Below are 15,343 nucleotides of genomic sequence, written 5' to 3'. Positions count from 1 at the left end.
CGGTTGACTAAGTATGCCCATTTCTTCGCCATCTCGACCTGGTATTCAGCTTCATAGGTTGTAGAGCTGTTCTTCAGAGAAGTCTTCCGGTTGCACAGGCTTCCTAAGAACATAGTGAGTGACTGGGACAACAGGTTCATGGGAGGATTCTGGCAGGAGCTCTTCAGATTGGTTGGTACTGAGCTCACCCCTAGCACGAGCTATCACCCCCAGACAGATGGCCAAACCGAGTGAGTTAATCAGTGGTTGGAGGGGTACCTTAGGAACTACATGACCAGGCAACAGAGGGCTTGGATTTGATGGCTGCACTTGGGCGAGTATTGTTACAACACCACTCATCACACGTCTTTCGGTATGACCCCTTTCTGTGCCTTGTATGGTTATGATGGATTGTCTTTTGCTGACATTGTTTTTGGAGACAGTCGGGCCCCAAAGGCCAAAGATTGGATCCTGGAGAGCCAAGACATTCTCTGTAGTGTTCCAAACTAGGGAAAATAGTGCTATGCAAAGCAAACAATAAAAACAACACCATAAAATTGAAACATTAAGTGCACACCCATAAAAAGTCCAGGAATAACCATCAGCTGAGCCATTTTATTATAATCTAAGAGAAAAGTATAATAATGTGGAAGTGGTGCACCTAGGCCTGCCTTAATGGCAAACGTGATCAAGCCCAGGTGGTAATATGTCAAGCCCAAATGGCACAAAAAGCTGCTGAAATGATGCCCTGCACTGCTCTTGTGAAATTGTGATGTCTGCTGCCAAGATGTTGCTGAAAATCCCACCCCTGGTGCTTAGAAAAGTTTGGGAAATTAACCCCGACCTCTCCACCAAATACCCAGAATAATCCATGAAGGAATTGGCCAAATGTTGACCTCAAAATTTTGGCCCAAATTCCCCTAGCTGCTGGCTAAGCTGTGACCCTTGTTTGACCCCTCAGATCCGCCCAGAAAATCCTGCAAAATTAGCCCCAAGCTCCTCAACCAAAACCCACCAAAACCCAGAAAGGGTTTGGCCTAGTTTTGAACCCCGAAATTTGGCCCCCAAATTCCACGTCCTTCTCCAAGTGTTGGGAAATGCGACATGCCTGTAGCTTGTTGGAAAAGCCTCAGGAAACACTCCCAAAGCTTGAGATACTCCCCTCCAAGGTTTCCCTTATTTCTCCCGGCAATATCCATCTCTTCAACTGATCCCCCAAGCTCCCACGTATGCCCAGTGAAAGCCCTCTGTGCAAGCCCAGGAAGCTGCAATTCGTGCTGCCCAGTAGCAGCAATTTCTTGCTTTGAAACTCCTCGAAAATGATGATCCTGTTATTTGGGGTAGCATCAGATGTGCTCTAGTCATGAAAATTGGTGGAGAGGCTAAAGGACATGAGGTCTCCAAGACCCATAAATGGTTTGGGCAGATTCTACCCGGTTTGGGAGATATTAAAATAATTAATATTTTTAATGGAGTTCCTAAGTCTAAGCTTAGGAAAAATAAAATATTAATGGGTATTAATATAAAACTAAGTTAGAAGGTTCTAAATGACATGGATCAAGCCAAATCTAATCTTAGCCGTTGATTAGAGATGTAATCTTGACCGTTGAAGACTCAACAGAAAAAGTATAAGAGGAGGCTTGAAGGTCAGTTGGAGATACACCAGAGTGATTAGTCATTTGATTTTCTAGAGAGGGGTTTGCTAAGAAAAGTTGAATCAATGATCAGTTTGCAGCGAGGAGCAGTGAGTACTGGACAGAGAGGCAGAGATAGTGCTGAGAGACCAGCACAGAGGCAGAGAGGCAAACGTAGAAACCAGAGCAGGCCATGCAGAGGCTAGCTGAGACAACGTAGAGGCCAGAGGGCCTGGGTCATCCATGCAGAGGGCAACAGGAGTGACGCAGAAGGCCATAGAGACTGCGTAGTGCCTCAGAGGGCTAACGCAGCGGGTTTTGAGGCTGACGTAGAGGCCAGGAGTGCTGATGCAGTGGTTCAGTTGTGCTGGAGAGGGTTTCATGGGGCAGATTTTCTGAATATCTGCTTTCGAATAGAGAGGTATTACTGCTGGTTATTTTTCTTTGTCGGGTGAGCCAGTTTGGCACCTAGTTGTACTCAAGGATATACTGCATAATAAATAACCCTAAGATTTGCTGCACCAATTTTCCCAAGTTGGGTTTTTTTCCGGGGACAATTTGTTAAAAAATAATGGTGTTACTTGTGTGTTTGCTATTTCTTTGAGCTGTTGATCTGTAGATGGTTGAGACTCTATTGTGTTTATTTCGATGTTTATATGTTTAAATAACTTGTTTGTAATTAACAAGTAGGAGAAATAAACCAGAAGAATACAAATAAAATTTCTAACGGTTAGACTTAGAAATTTTAACATGGTATCAGAGTGTGGTTGCTGATCACAGGAGCGCTGAAGGCACCAGTTGAAGCAGAGCATTTGCAACAGAAACAACTCTCCTGAGTGACAGAAGCTGTTCCTAGCAGAAAGCAACGGAAAAGGGTTGATGCAGAGGGATTGCGTCATCAGTTCAGGCCAGAGAAAGGTCAGCGCAGAGGTTGAAGAGGGCAGAAAAGGCTCACGCAGAGACCAAGAGGGTTGACGCAGTTGGCCAGGGGAGCATTTCAGCCAGTACCAGCATCTCGCAGAGCCTAGAGGCTTAGTCCTTTAGTTGCTGGGGCATAGGAGGTTGTGGGTAGATTACGGGTAGTCAAGCTAGTGGGGTGTTGATGCGGCTGAGTCAGAACAGTACCTAACGGATAAAACCAAGGTAGTGGGAGTCGCTACCGTGGCGGATTTCTAGCCAAGGAATTTGGATCAGTGTTGCAGGTGCACAAGAGATCGGAGAGGTGCCACAAGATGGTTGGCAGGTAGATTTCTAGGAGGGAGATCGAGACTCAGAGGGAGTCTAGCAGAGAACTTCCATACAGGAAGTAGCGATTCAGAGGGAGTCGAAAAGAGAACTTCCAGACGGAAGTAGAGACTCGGAGGAGTCGAAAGGAAGAGCAGAGAGATGGCCATGAATGGATTGAGGGATCATGACAGGTTGGACGGGGCATCCAACTTTGTGGTCTGGAAGGCCAGGATCCTGTCCATTCTAGATAGACATTGCATCAAGGCCTTCGCCTTGAGAACAATGGCTATCCCAGTTGATCTGGCTGATAATGAGAAGTACGAGGAGGCAATGGCCAAGGCGAAATGCATCATCCTTGATGGGGTCAAGGATCATGTGGTCCAACATATTGCCAAGAAGGATACGACAAAGGAAATGTGGGACACCTTGAAGACATTGTGCCAACATAGTTCCATGCAGAGGAAGATGTTACTTGAGAATCAGTTGCGATCAGACTAGATGCAGAAGGGGGAGCAGATAGATCACTTCCTTGGGAGGTTGAAGGAGATCTGGGACCAACTGACTTCCATAGGGGCCACGCCGGATCAAGAGTTGATGGTGAGGACCGCACTAAACGTAGGAGTGGGAGATATTTGTCCAGAGCATACTGGGCAGGGCGAATCTTCCAGATTGGGAAGCATTGTGGGCGACTCTTCGCCAAGAAGAGACCAGACCACTGTCCAAGACATGAAGTAGCAGCAAAGTGTTGAAATTTCTATGTCTATCCGTTAGAAATATAATCTTTATTCTTCTGGTTTATTTCTTCTACTTGTTAATTCTGAACAAGTTATTTAAAACATATAAATAACGAAATAAACAAAATACAGTCTCAACATCTACAGATCAACAACTGAAAGAAAACAAACACACAAGTGACACCGTTATTTTTGGACAACTCGTCCTCGGAAAAACTCAATACGGGAAAACTGGTGCAACAATTCTGCGGGTTTATGATTATGCAGTATGTCCTTGAGTACAATTGGGTGCCAAACTAGCTCACCCGACAAAGAAAAACAACCACAGTGATACCTATCTATTCAGAAACAGGTATTCAGAAAACTTGTCCCACAAAACCCTCCTTAGCAAATCTGAAGCACTGCGCTGGCCCCTCTGGCCTCTGCGTCAACCTCAGAACCCTCTGCATCAGCCCTCTGAAGCACCGTGTAGCCTCTGGGACCCTCTGCGTCAATCCTGCTACTCTCTGCGTGGATGACGCAGGTCCTCTGGCCTCTGCGCTGTCTTAGCTAGCCTCTGCGTTACTGATTAATATTTTATTTTTCCTTAGACTTAGGAACTCCATTAAAATATTAATTATTTTAATATCTCCCAAGCCGAGTAAAATCTGTCCAAACCATTTCTGGGTCTTGGAGATCTCATGTGCTTTAGCCTCTCCACCAATTTTCATGGCTAGAGCACATCCGATGCTACCCTAAGTCAACACTCCCTCTTAGCGAGGACTGTGCTCTAGTAATACTCCTCACTGAGCATTACTCTGATTATATGGCACTGGTACCTGTGCTGATGCTAGGCCTCCCCGCCTAACATCCTCTGCACTACTGCATCCTGTACTAGTGCCCATGGGCCTGCCACTGCCACTACTGTATCCGTACGACAGCTCCCTCTGCATCCGTGCTGTTGCTAGTCCTTTCTCCCAACACTACATCTACACTGCAACCCCCTCTCATCATGATGCATTGTGCTATTGCATATTGCTACTGCACTGCAACTCAATGACTGAGAAGTAAGTAATTGATCCACGCAACTACAGACATCCCTGTCAGGCTAGAAACACTCCTGATGTTGAAGCTCCCTCTGCCGCTATCAAGTGTTGCCTCTATTGCCTTTGCATTGCTGCAACAACTCCCTGCCTCTCGCACCGTTGCAAACCTCTCTGTGCCATCCTGCACTGTTGCAACACTCTTCGTGCCTCTCACACTGTTGCAGCCCGCTAGCCTCGCGTTGCCCGATGACTCTTGCACTGTAGCACTCTGCCGCTTCATCCACGTCCGTCTCTACCGACATGCGCCAGTCCCGCTACTCTCTCTTCGGGGCTCCTGTAGCAAGGTATAATCCAAGAGGTTGGGTACTTAAAGGATCCTGCCCCTCATCGCCTGTAGTCTTCCTGACTACAGATCGATGTCTCCCCACCTCTTCTCTAGAGCTACATGAGCACTCATGGCATAATCGTCATCCTCCTCGACCTCCTTCTCTGCCTTCGCTGGCGCTGCCTTAGAGTTAGACACCTCTCCCTTACTCTTCTTCTTCGGACACTAATTCGCATAATGACCCAGTTCTGCACAGTTGAAGCTTTTGAACTTGGAGAGGTCCTTTTTCTCCCTCTTCTCCTGCTTTCCCGCAGATGCCAGAGTTGCATCCTCTTCCTCTTCCTTCTTGATCCAGACTCCTTTGCTGCTACTTCTCATCTTGCTCAGCCTTCTGATCTCCTCTTGGCGAAGAGCCGCCCACAATTCTTCCCAATTTGGAAGATCCGCCTTGCCTAGTATGCTCTGGACAAATGTCTCCCACTCCTCGGAGACTGTGTTAAGTGCGGTTCTCACCAACATCTCCTCATCTGGCGTGGCCCCTATGGAAGTCAGTTGGTCCCGGATCTCCGTCAACCGACCGAAGAATTGATCTATCTGCTCTCCCTTCTACATCTGGTATGACCGTAGTTGATTCTCAAGTAACATCTTCCTCTGCACGGAAGTATGCTCGTACAATTTCTTCAGGGCATCTCACATTTCATTTGCCGTTTCATTCTCGGCAATATGTTGGACCACATGATCCTTGACTCCATCAAGGATGATGCATTTCGCCTTGGCCATTGCCTCCTGGTACTTCTCATTTTCAGCTGGGTCAACTGGGATCGCCACTGTTCTCAAGGCGAAGGCCTTGATGGGATTTCTATCTAGAATGGACAGGATCTTGGCCTTCGAGACCACAAAGTTGGATGCCCCGTCCAGCTTGTCTTAATCCCTCAGCCCATTCATGGCCATCTCTCTACTCTTTCTGTCAACTCCTTCGAGTCTCTCTACTTCCCTCTCGAAGTTCTCTCTTCGAATCCTGCTGAGTTTCTCTACTTTCCGAATGGATGTTCTATGCTAGACTCCCTCTGAGTCTCGATTCCCTTTTGGAAATCCTTCTTCCAATCGTTAAGTTGCACCTCTCCGATCTCTTGTGCATCTGCAACACTGATCCAGATTCCTTGGCTAGAAATTTGCCTCAGCAGCAACTCCCTCTACCTTGGTTTTGCCCTGATAGGTACTGTTTTGCCCATAGTACCCCACCAGGTTCGCTCCCGCAAACTGCCCACAGCTTCCTATGCCCCAACAACTGGGCATTGAGCCTCTAGGTTCTGCGCAACCTTGACACTGGCAAAACTGCTCCCTTAGCCAACTGCTTCAACCCCCTTGGTCTTTGCGTTGCTTTGCATGAGCCTTTTCTGCCCTTCTCAGCCTCTGCGCTGGCCTCTCCGTGGCCTGGACTGATGACACAGTCCCTCTACATCAACCCTTCTTCTGCTGCTTTCTGCAAGGATCAACTTCTGTCACTCGGGACAACTGATTCTGCTGCAAATGATCTGCTTCAGCTCTCCTATGATTTGCAACCACGCTCTGATACCATGTTGAAATTTCTAAGTCTATCCGTTAGAAATTTAATCTGTATTCTTTTGGTTTATTTCTTCTACTTGTTAATTCTGAACAAGTTATTTAAAACATATAAATAACGAAATAAACACAATACAGTCTCAACATCTACAGATCAACAACTGAAAGAAAACAAACACACAAGTGACACCGTTATTTTTGGACAACTCGTCCCTGGAAAAACCCAATGCGGGAAAACTGGTGCAACAATTTTGAGGGTTTATTATTATGCAGTATATCCTTGAGTACAACTGGGTGCCAAACTGGCTCACCCGATAGAGAAAAACAACTAGTAGTAATACCTCTATTCGGAAATAGGTATTCAGAAAACCTGTCCTAAGAAAACCTCTCTAGCAACTCTGAAGCACTGCATTGGCCCGTTTGGCCTCTGTGTTAGCCTCAGAACCCTCTCTGTCTGTCCTCTGAGGCACTGTGCAGCCTCTGGGGCCCTTTGCGTCACTCTCGCTGCCCTCTGCGTGGATGACGCAGGTCCTCTGGCCTCTGTGCTGTCTCTGCTAGGCTCTGTGTGGCCTTCTCTGGCTTCTGCGTCTGCCTCTCTTCTTTTGCGCTGGTCTCTCGGCACTCTCTCTACCTCTTTGTCTAGTACTCACTGCCCCTTGCTACTGATCACTGATTCGACTTTACTTAACAAACCCCGCTCTAGTAAATCGAATGACTGATCACTTTGGTGTATTTTCCAACTAACCCTCAAGTCTCCTCTTATACTTTTCCTGTTGGTCCTTCAACGGCCGAGATTAAATCTCTAATCAACGACTAAGATTAGATTTGGCTTGATCCATGACTTTTGGAACCTTCTAACCTAGTTTTATATTAATACCCATTAATATTTTATTTTTCCTAGGTTTAGACTTAGGAACTCTATTAAAAATATTAATTATATTAATATCTCCCAAACCGGGTACAATATGTCCAAACCATTTCTGGGTCTTGGAGATCTCATGTGCTTTAGCCTCTCCATCAATTTTCATGGCTACAACACATCCGGTGTTACCCCAAATCAACACAAAGGAGTTCGGATCAAGAAGGAAGAGGAAGAGGATGCAACTATGGCATCTGCGGGGAAGCAGGAGAAGAGGAAGAAAATGGAACTCTCCAAGGTTAAGTGCTTCAACTGTGGGGAACTGGGTCATTATGTGAGCCAGTGTCTGAGGAAGGAAAACAAGGGAGAGGCGTCTGGTTCTAAGGCAGCGCCAGCGAAGGTGGAAAAGGAGAGGAGCATGACGATTGTGCCATGACTCATGAGTGCTCATGTACCTCTAGAGAAGAGGTGGGGAGTCATCGAGCTGTGGTCACGAGGACTACAGGCGATGAGGGGCAGAATCCTCGAGCTACCCAAACTCTTGGATTATACCTTGCTACAGGAGCTTCGAAGAGAGAGTAACAGGATTGGCGGATGTCGGTAGAAATGGATGCAGATGAAGCGACGGAGAGTGCTACAGTGCAGGAGTCCCGGGTAGCGCAGAGCTAGTAGGCTGCAGCAGTGCGAGAGGGATAGAGAGGGTTGCAACAGTGCAAGATGGCATAAAGAGGTTCGCAGCAGTGCAAGAGGCAGGGAGTTGTTGCAGCAGCGCAAAGGCAGTAGAGGGAGCATGTGTTAGCGGCAGAGAGAGCTTCAGCATCGGAAGTGTTTCTAGCCTGACAGGGATGTCAATAGTTGAGTGGATCAGTTACTTACTTCTCAGTCACTGAGTTGCATTGCAGTAGCAGTATGCAGTATCACGATGCAACATGATGAGAGGGGGTTGCAGTGTAGATGCAGTGTTGGGAGAAAGGACCAACAACAACACGGATGCAGAGGGAGCTGCCGTACGAATGCAGCAGTGGTAGTGGCCGAGCCATGGGCAACAGTACAGGATGCAACAGTGCAAAGGATGTTGAGCAGGGAGGCCTAGCATCAGCACAGGTATCAGTGCCGTATAATTAGAGTGATGTTTAGTTGGAGTATTACTAGAGCACAGTCCTCGCTAAGAGGGATTGTTGATTTGGAGTAGCATCAGATGTGCTCTAGCCATGAAAATTGGTGGAGAGGCTAGAGCACATGAGATCTCCAAGACCTAGAAACGGTTTGGGCAGATTCTACTCAGTTTGGGAGATATTAAAATAATTAATATTTTTAATATTGTTCCTAAGTCTAAACTCAGAAAAAATAAAATATTAATGGGTATTAATATAAAATTGGGTTAGAAGGTTCTAAATGACATGGATCAAGCCAAATCTAATCTTAGCCGTTGATTAGAGATGTAATCTCGGCCGTTGAAGACTCAATAGAAAAGGTATAAGAGGAGGCTTGAGGGTCAGTTGGAGATACACCGGAGTGATCAGTGATTCGATTTTCTAGAGCGGGGTTTGCTAAGAAAAGTCGAATCAGTGATCAGTTTTCAGCGAGGGGCAGTGAGAGAGACAGAGAGGCAGAGATAGTGTAGAGAGACAGCGCATAGAGGCTAGCTGAGACAACACAGAGGCCAGAGGGTCTGCGTCATCCATGTAGAGGGCAGCATGAGTGACGCAAAAGGCCGTAGAGGCTGTGCAGTGCCTCAGAGGGCTGACGTAGAGTGTTTTGAGGCTGATGCAGAGGCCAGGAGGGCTGACGCAGTGCTTCAGTTGTGTTGGAGAGGGTTTCATGGGGTAGATTTTTTGAATATTTGCTTCCGAATAAAGAGGTATTACTGCCGGTTATTTTTCTCTGTCGGGTGAGCTAGTTTGGCACCCAATTGTACTCAAGGATATACTGCATAATAAATAACCCTCAGAATTGCTGCACTGATTTTCCCAAGTTGGGTTTTTCTGGGGACGAGTTGTCCAAAAATAACGGTGTCACTTGTGTGTTTGCTATTTCTTTCAGCTGTTGATCTGTAGATGGTTGAGACTGTATTGTGCTTATTTCGATGTTTATATGTTTAAATAACTTGTTTGTAATTAACAAGTAGGAGAAATAAACCAAAAGAATACAAATAAAATTTCTAAGGGTTAGACTTGGAAATTTGAACACATCCTCCACTGAAGCTCCAATGCCAAAATTCTCTCGTCAAATCATGCCCAGAAGATTCCTGAAATGACCCCTGCGTTCTCCCTCCTTGTGTCCTCTAGAAACATGCACTAGCTGAGCCAAAGGCTAAAAGATGAGGTCTGAAATCCCTCCAGCTCTCCTCCAATGTGGTATGATTTGCCTTCCTAAGGTGGCACTCAAAGCCCCCCGAAGAAAGGTTGAGTTCTTTGCTTGGAAAACTCGGTGCTAAACAAGTAACTCGGCTAAGCAACTTGAGCAACTAAGATTGAGTTCAATATGTCAAAAGATGCCAAATGAAGCTGAGCCTCCTCTATCTATAATTCATGGGTCTCTTTTCCCCATGTGGCCCCCCTCCAACTAGCAATTTGACTTTCTATCCTTAGTCATTCGAACTTCCCTCTAAGGTGGTGCGTATTTCCTCATATGGGTGGCCCCCACACTATGCCAACAAAACATTTCGACCCCTTTTTCCTTCCTAAGTCTTTTCCAAAAATCACATGGGTCCCATGGCTTCCAAAATTTGTCAAAATTGTAGAATATATAAACCTGTAACAATTTAATTTTGGAAGGGACATTATAGTCCTCCCCTCCCAAATGTTGCTTGTCCCCAAGCAACTTCAGTTCTGGATTCTCATGTATGTATTCACCCTCCCAGTTGCCATCCTCATTCGGCAGGTTCCTCCAAAGCACCAAAAATCGCTTGTCCTCAAGCAATGCCTAGGCAAACACCCTCTCTAATTGTTGCTCTGCACTGTCAATGCAAAATGTGCCAGGGTACAAGATGTGCCACTGAATCGTCCCTGACCTCTACACTATCCTGATATGAAAGAATCCTTCGATAGAAGGATCCCAGGCCATCTTGTCCAACATGAAGCTCCCCTCGCTCCACTCATTGTCCTGCTCGGTGCAAGTACCAGAAGTCCCCTGCTGCATCAGTGACTCGCTAAAGCCTAATGAAAGATTTGTATGATCTCCCCTTGTAGTAGCCAGCGCATCCCTAAAGGTTATTGAGCCGTGAAGAGCTGTGATGTCCCAGTTCCATGCTAGTCCCAGAGTGGTGCCACCATTTTGACGCTGCGCTACTCTGACTATGACATACTCCCCGTCGTGCGTAGAGTGTCCTCCACTCCTGAGGCCTAGTGGCGAAAAATATGTGAGAGCCAAGATCATCCTACCCGGGCATGTCCACGATGCCAATATCTACCTCTCCACTGCCAATCTCAACTCTGAGCCATAACGAGACAAGTCTGCCTCGCCATGCAGTGGAGGTTTCAGTGATCCCCCATGTGTCAAACCCAAAGTGAATTGGATCATCGTCTGCCATGACCCTGCTCATCACAAAGTAGAGTGATCTGCTCGCCAATCGGATTCCCGAATACCCCAAACATACGAGGAGCTCATAACTCCCACTCCTCACAAGATGTCGTTGTGTAACGTCGTTACCTGTTAGAACCCATCTGGCCCTCGTCTCCGACCCCTGTATGTATCCCCTGGGTGGACACCAAGTATAAGGAGTATGTCTCATGCATGCGAACTTGCCCTGCTCCTGCCAGACCACGCAGTGAAATCTGCTATCGCAATTTTTGATGATACACCTGGACACTGCTCGGAGTCTGGGTACCCTCTTGTAGACGAAGTCTACCATCCACCATCCCTCAAGTGTGAGCTCAGGGGTGGAACATATGCTACCTCGGCTATCAACCATGCCATCCCTAAGCCTGTATCCGATACCTCGTGCACCAACCAAGGGTCTAAACTGGAGAGTCTCCTCCCGGCTCATGGCACGCGGTGTCTCATCCAACTGTCTAGGGTGTGCCTCCCATACCTTGCTGCCTGAATGGAGAGTTTCAAGGGGAAACAACCAAACACTCTGTGACTGTAAACAACACTGGAGGATGATGGGCGGGTATGTCCCAAATGGTATGATCAAAATTCTGCCAGAATGCTCAAGAGTGATCCTACATACGACACTCTCTCCGCCTCAGATCTGCTGATAACTTGCTCGAAGCCCTGTCTTCGCTAAGCATGGTGTCCCGAGATGCTCAACAATGTCCTCATCGATCCTAAGTGAGCTGCATCCAATGGTACACCCAATGCCCCAGTCCATAAGTCTCCTTGGAGGCAACGCTCCAAGAGTTTGTTGCGTTGCATCATGTATCACCGCATACCACCAAGTATCGCTGTACTCCTCGACATGCCAATGTAAGTTGCAACCTGTCCCTGTACACCACTGGATACCCCCGACTAAGGCTATACCATCCTGTATCGTCTTGCATCCTGTCTGTGTCAAGGCACCAGTCACTCCCTACGTGTACCCAATGTGATGTAAGGCACTCCTACTCCACAATGCGATCCAATACAGTACGATACACCACCATGCATCTCCATGCATCTCCATGTCCACATGTAGTCCACTACTCAATACTAGATGCTCCACTGGATACCCCCGACTAAGGCTATACCATCTTGTATCGTCTTGCATCCTGTCTGTGTCAAGGCACCAGTCACTCCCTACGTGTACTCAATGTGATGTAAGGCACTCCTACTCCACAATGCGATCCAACACAGTACGATACACCACCATGCATCTCCATGCATCTCCATGTCCACATGTAGTCCACTACTCAATACTAGATGCTCCCACACACCCCTGGATGTGATGACCTAGAGTTGTATCTCTATGTGTCGGTCCACACTTGATCGGTATCATCACCTCCACCATCGCATCACTATGCTCTCCGATGAGGGGATTTCCCCTCCAAGGCCTCCTTGAGGGGCCCAAGAAGTGAATCTCTTTAGGTACCAGTAGTGATGCCACCACTACTCTTGTCCTCTATGCCCTTCGTGCCCTACGCAAGTGTGAGGAATCCCCAAATCCATACAAGTCACTGTTTGGTGGCCTGCCGATGCCACCTCCTCCGACAAACTCCTGCCATAGTAGGCTGATCATCCTGTGATCCCATGCATAACTGTCATACCAAGATAACCCAAGGAGTCTGCTAATACGCTGGTTGGCCACCGGTGCTGACCAAAACACCCCTAGTGAATGTGCGTGCTCAATTGCTGGGAGAACTATACCATCCAGGTTGTAGTCAACTGGTATACTTGGGAAATGATAGGTGGTCTCTCCCGAATCCCAATGCCAGTCGGGGCTTCTAGCATCCCTAGTGCCTGGAAACTCCTACTGAGCTCCACCTCCACTACCATCTCCATAGCCCACTCCACTGGGTACCAACTCAGAATCTCTCGCCATCCAATCCCAAGAGAGGGATTGAATGTATGAACTCTCATATGTAGGACAAGCCCTCCATCCTGCAAATGTTGCACCTTGCACTGCTCATGTTGCCTCACCTCAACAGCCTGGTCAACACATAAAATATGTCGAGGTGGCTTTGCCTCTCTCTCTCCAAAGTGCAAAGGTAAACTACTGACGCTACATGCCCCACCTATGTATGTCTGAAGAGGGTTGCTCTGATGCTCTAAAGTGCACTCTAGTTGTACCATTAGGGAATCCAACCGTACCCCAACGCGAGTCAGTTTGGTCGCTGACTCAGCACAAACCACTCTCATGCCCTCCAGCTCCTCGTTTTGTTGTAGAATGGCCTCTCATACTATCGTGGTCTTCTCTCTCAATGCTAGAAGGGCGGCCTAGAACTGATGAAACCTCTGTGAGTATCTATCACCTGCTGACTCGGTCACAGCTCTGGACACCTCAACAACTATCGACATCTCAACCATGGGTGGCACCTCCTCAACAAATGGCTCTATGTGTGTAGGCTCTATCCTCTCCACCAAGGTGTCAACTGGGGCTATCAAAGAGGTCTCGAATAATGGTGACTCCTGCACCACACCGGGTAGATCGATGTGCTCCTCACCATCCTGTGGGCTCTTAGCATCATGCTCAACCTCCTCCTCAGGCTTCTGATATCTAAATCTAGGTCTCCACCAGCAAAAGCGTCCCTTGGTCTCACCCTCTAATTGTCCCTGTCCTTCCTGCTCCTTCTCAGGAGATCTAGTGTCCTGATTTTGTCGACCTTCCCCACATATGGTAGATGGCTGCACGCTCACGACCTGCTCACCTCTAGTGTCTCTGTTGTAAGGTTGAGGATAGGTATGGTCTATCACCCTCCTCAACTGGGCCAATCTCTCATCGTCCCAACGGATTCCACCCCAAAATTTATGCATACTAGATTTCCCTTAAGCCATGGGGTTGTCGCCAGTTTCACCTGTCACTGTGCACTCATACCTAAATCTTCCATGATCTTCTAGCTACCCACAACTGGGCCAAGATCATGCTCTGATACCACTGTAATGTTCCAAATTAGGGAATATACTGCTATGCAAAGCAAACAATAAAAACAATACCATAAAAATGAAACATTCAGTGCACACCCATAAAAAGTCCAGGAATAACCATCAGTTGAACCATTTTATTATAATCTAAGAGCAAAGTACAATAATGTGCAAGTGGTGCACTCGGGCTTGCCTCAATGACAAGCGTGATCAAGCCCAACTGCCAATATGTCAAGCCCAAATGGCACAAAAAGCTGCTGCAATGATGCCCTGCGGTACCTTTGTGAAACTATGTTGTCTGTTGCCAAGATGTTGCTAGAAACCCCACCTGTGGTGCTCAAATAAGTTTGGGAAATTAACCTTGAACTCTCCACCAAATACCCAGAATAACCCACGAAGGAATTGGCCAAATGTTGACCTCGGAATTTCGGCCCAAATTCCCCTCGCTGCTAGCTGAGTTTTGACCCTTGTTTGACCCCTCAGATCCGCCCAAAAAATTCTGCAAAACTAGCCCCAAGCTCCTCAACCAAAACCTACCAAAACCCAAAAAGGGTTTGGTCTAGTTCTGACCCCTGAAATTCGACCCCCAAATACCACGTCCTCCTCCAAGAGCTAGGAAATATGACTTGCCTGTAGCTTCTTGGAAAAGCCCTGCCAAGTACTCCCAAAGGCTGAGATACTCCCCTCCAAGGTTTCCCTTATTTCTCCTGGCAATCTCCAACTCTTCAACTCATCCCTCAAGCTCCCACATGTGCCCAGTGAAAGCCCTCTGCGTAGGCCCAGGAAGCTGCAATTCGTGCTGCCCACTAGTAGCAATTTCTTGCTCTGAAACTCCTCCAAAATGTTGATCCTCCATTGAAGCTCCAATGCCAAAACTCTCCTGGCAAATGCTGCTTGGAAGATTCCCAAAATGACCCCTGCGTGCTCCCTCCCTGCGTCCTCCAAAAACACGCACTAGCTGAGCCAAAGGCTGTAAGATGAGCTTTGAAATCCCTCCAGCTCCTCCAAGGTGGTACGATTTGCCTTCCTAGGGTGGCACTCGAAGTCCCCCAAAGAAAGGTTGAGTTCTTTGCTTGGAAAACTCGGTGCTAAACAACAAGTAACCCAACTAAGCAACTTGAGCAACTAAGATTGAGTTCAATATGTCAAAAGATGCCAAATGAGGCTGAGCCGCCTCGATTTATAATTCGTGGGCCTCTTTTCCCCATGTGGGCCCCATCCAACTAGCAATTCGACTTTCCCTTCTTAGTCATTTGAACTTCCCTCTAAGGTGGTGCGTATTTCCTCATGTGGGTGGCCCCCACGTTATGCCAACAAAACATTTCGACCCCTTTTTCCTTCCTAAGTCTTTTCCAAAAATCACATGGGTCCCATGGCTTCCAAAATTTGTCAAAATTGTAGAATAGATAAACTTGCGACAATTTAATTTCGGAAGGGACATTACATTCTCAAGGCTCTCAAGGACAACTTAGTGACACCACAAAATCAGCAGAAGA

At 47.2% G+C, this 15,343-nt stretch overlaps 1 protein-coding gene across 2 annotated transcripts in view; it reads left to right on the top strand.

Annotated features, from left to right (window-relative positions):
* The window catches only part of SVR1 (pseudouridine synthase family protein), a 246,940-nt gene that overhangs the window by 166,594 nt on the left and 65,003 nt on the right, over positions 1 to 15,343 (top strand). The window lies entirely within an intron of this gene.

Source organism: Pinus tabuliformis, chromosome 9 (genome assembly GCF_031772625.1).
Source record: "Pinus tabuliformis cultivar Carrire ecotype Pingquan chromosome 9, CPIR1, whole genome shotgun sequence".
Lineage (NCBI taxonomy): Eukaryota > Viridiplantae > Streptophyta > Pinopsida > Pinales > Pinaceae > Pinus > Pinus tabuliformis.
Note: the sequence above shows the minus strand (reverse complement) of the source record. Positions and strands in the feature narration are given on the sequence as shown.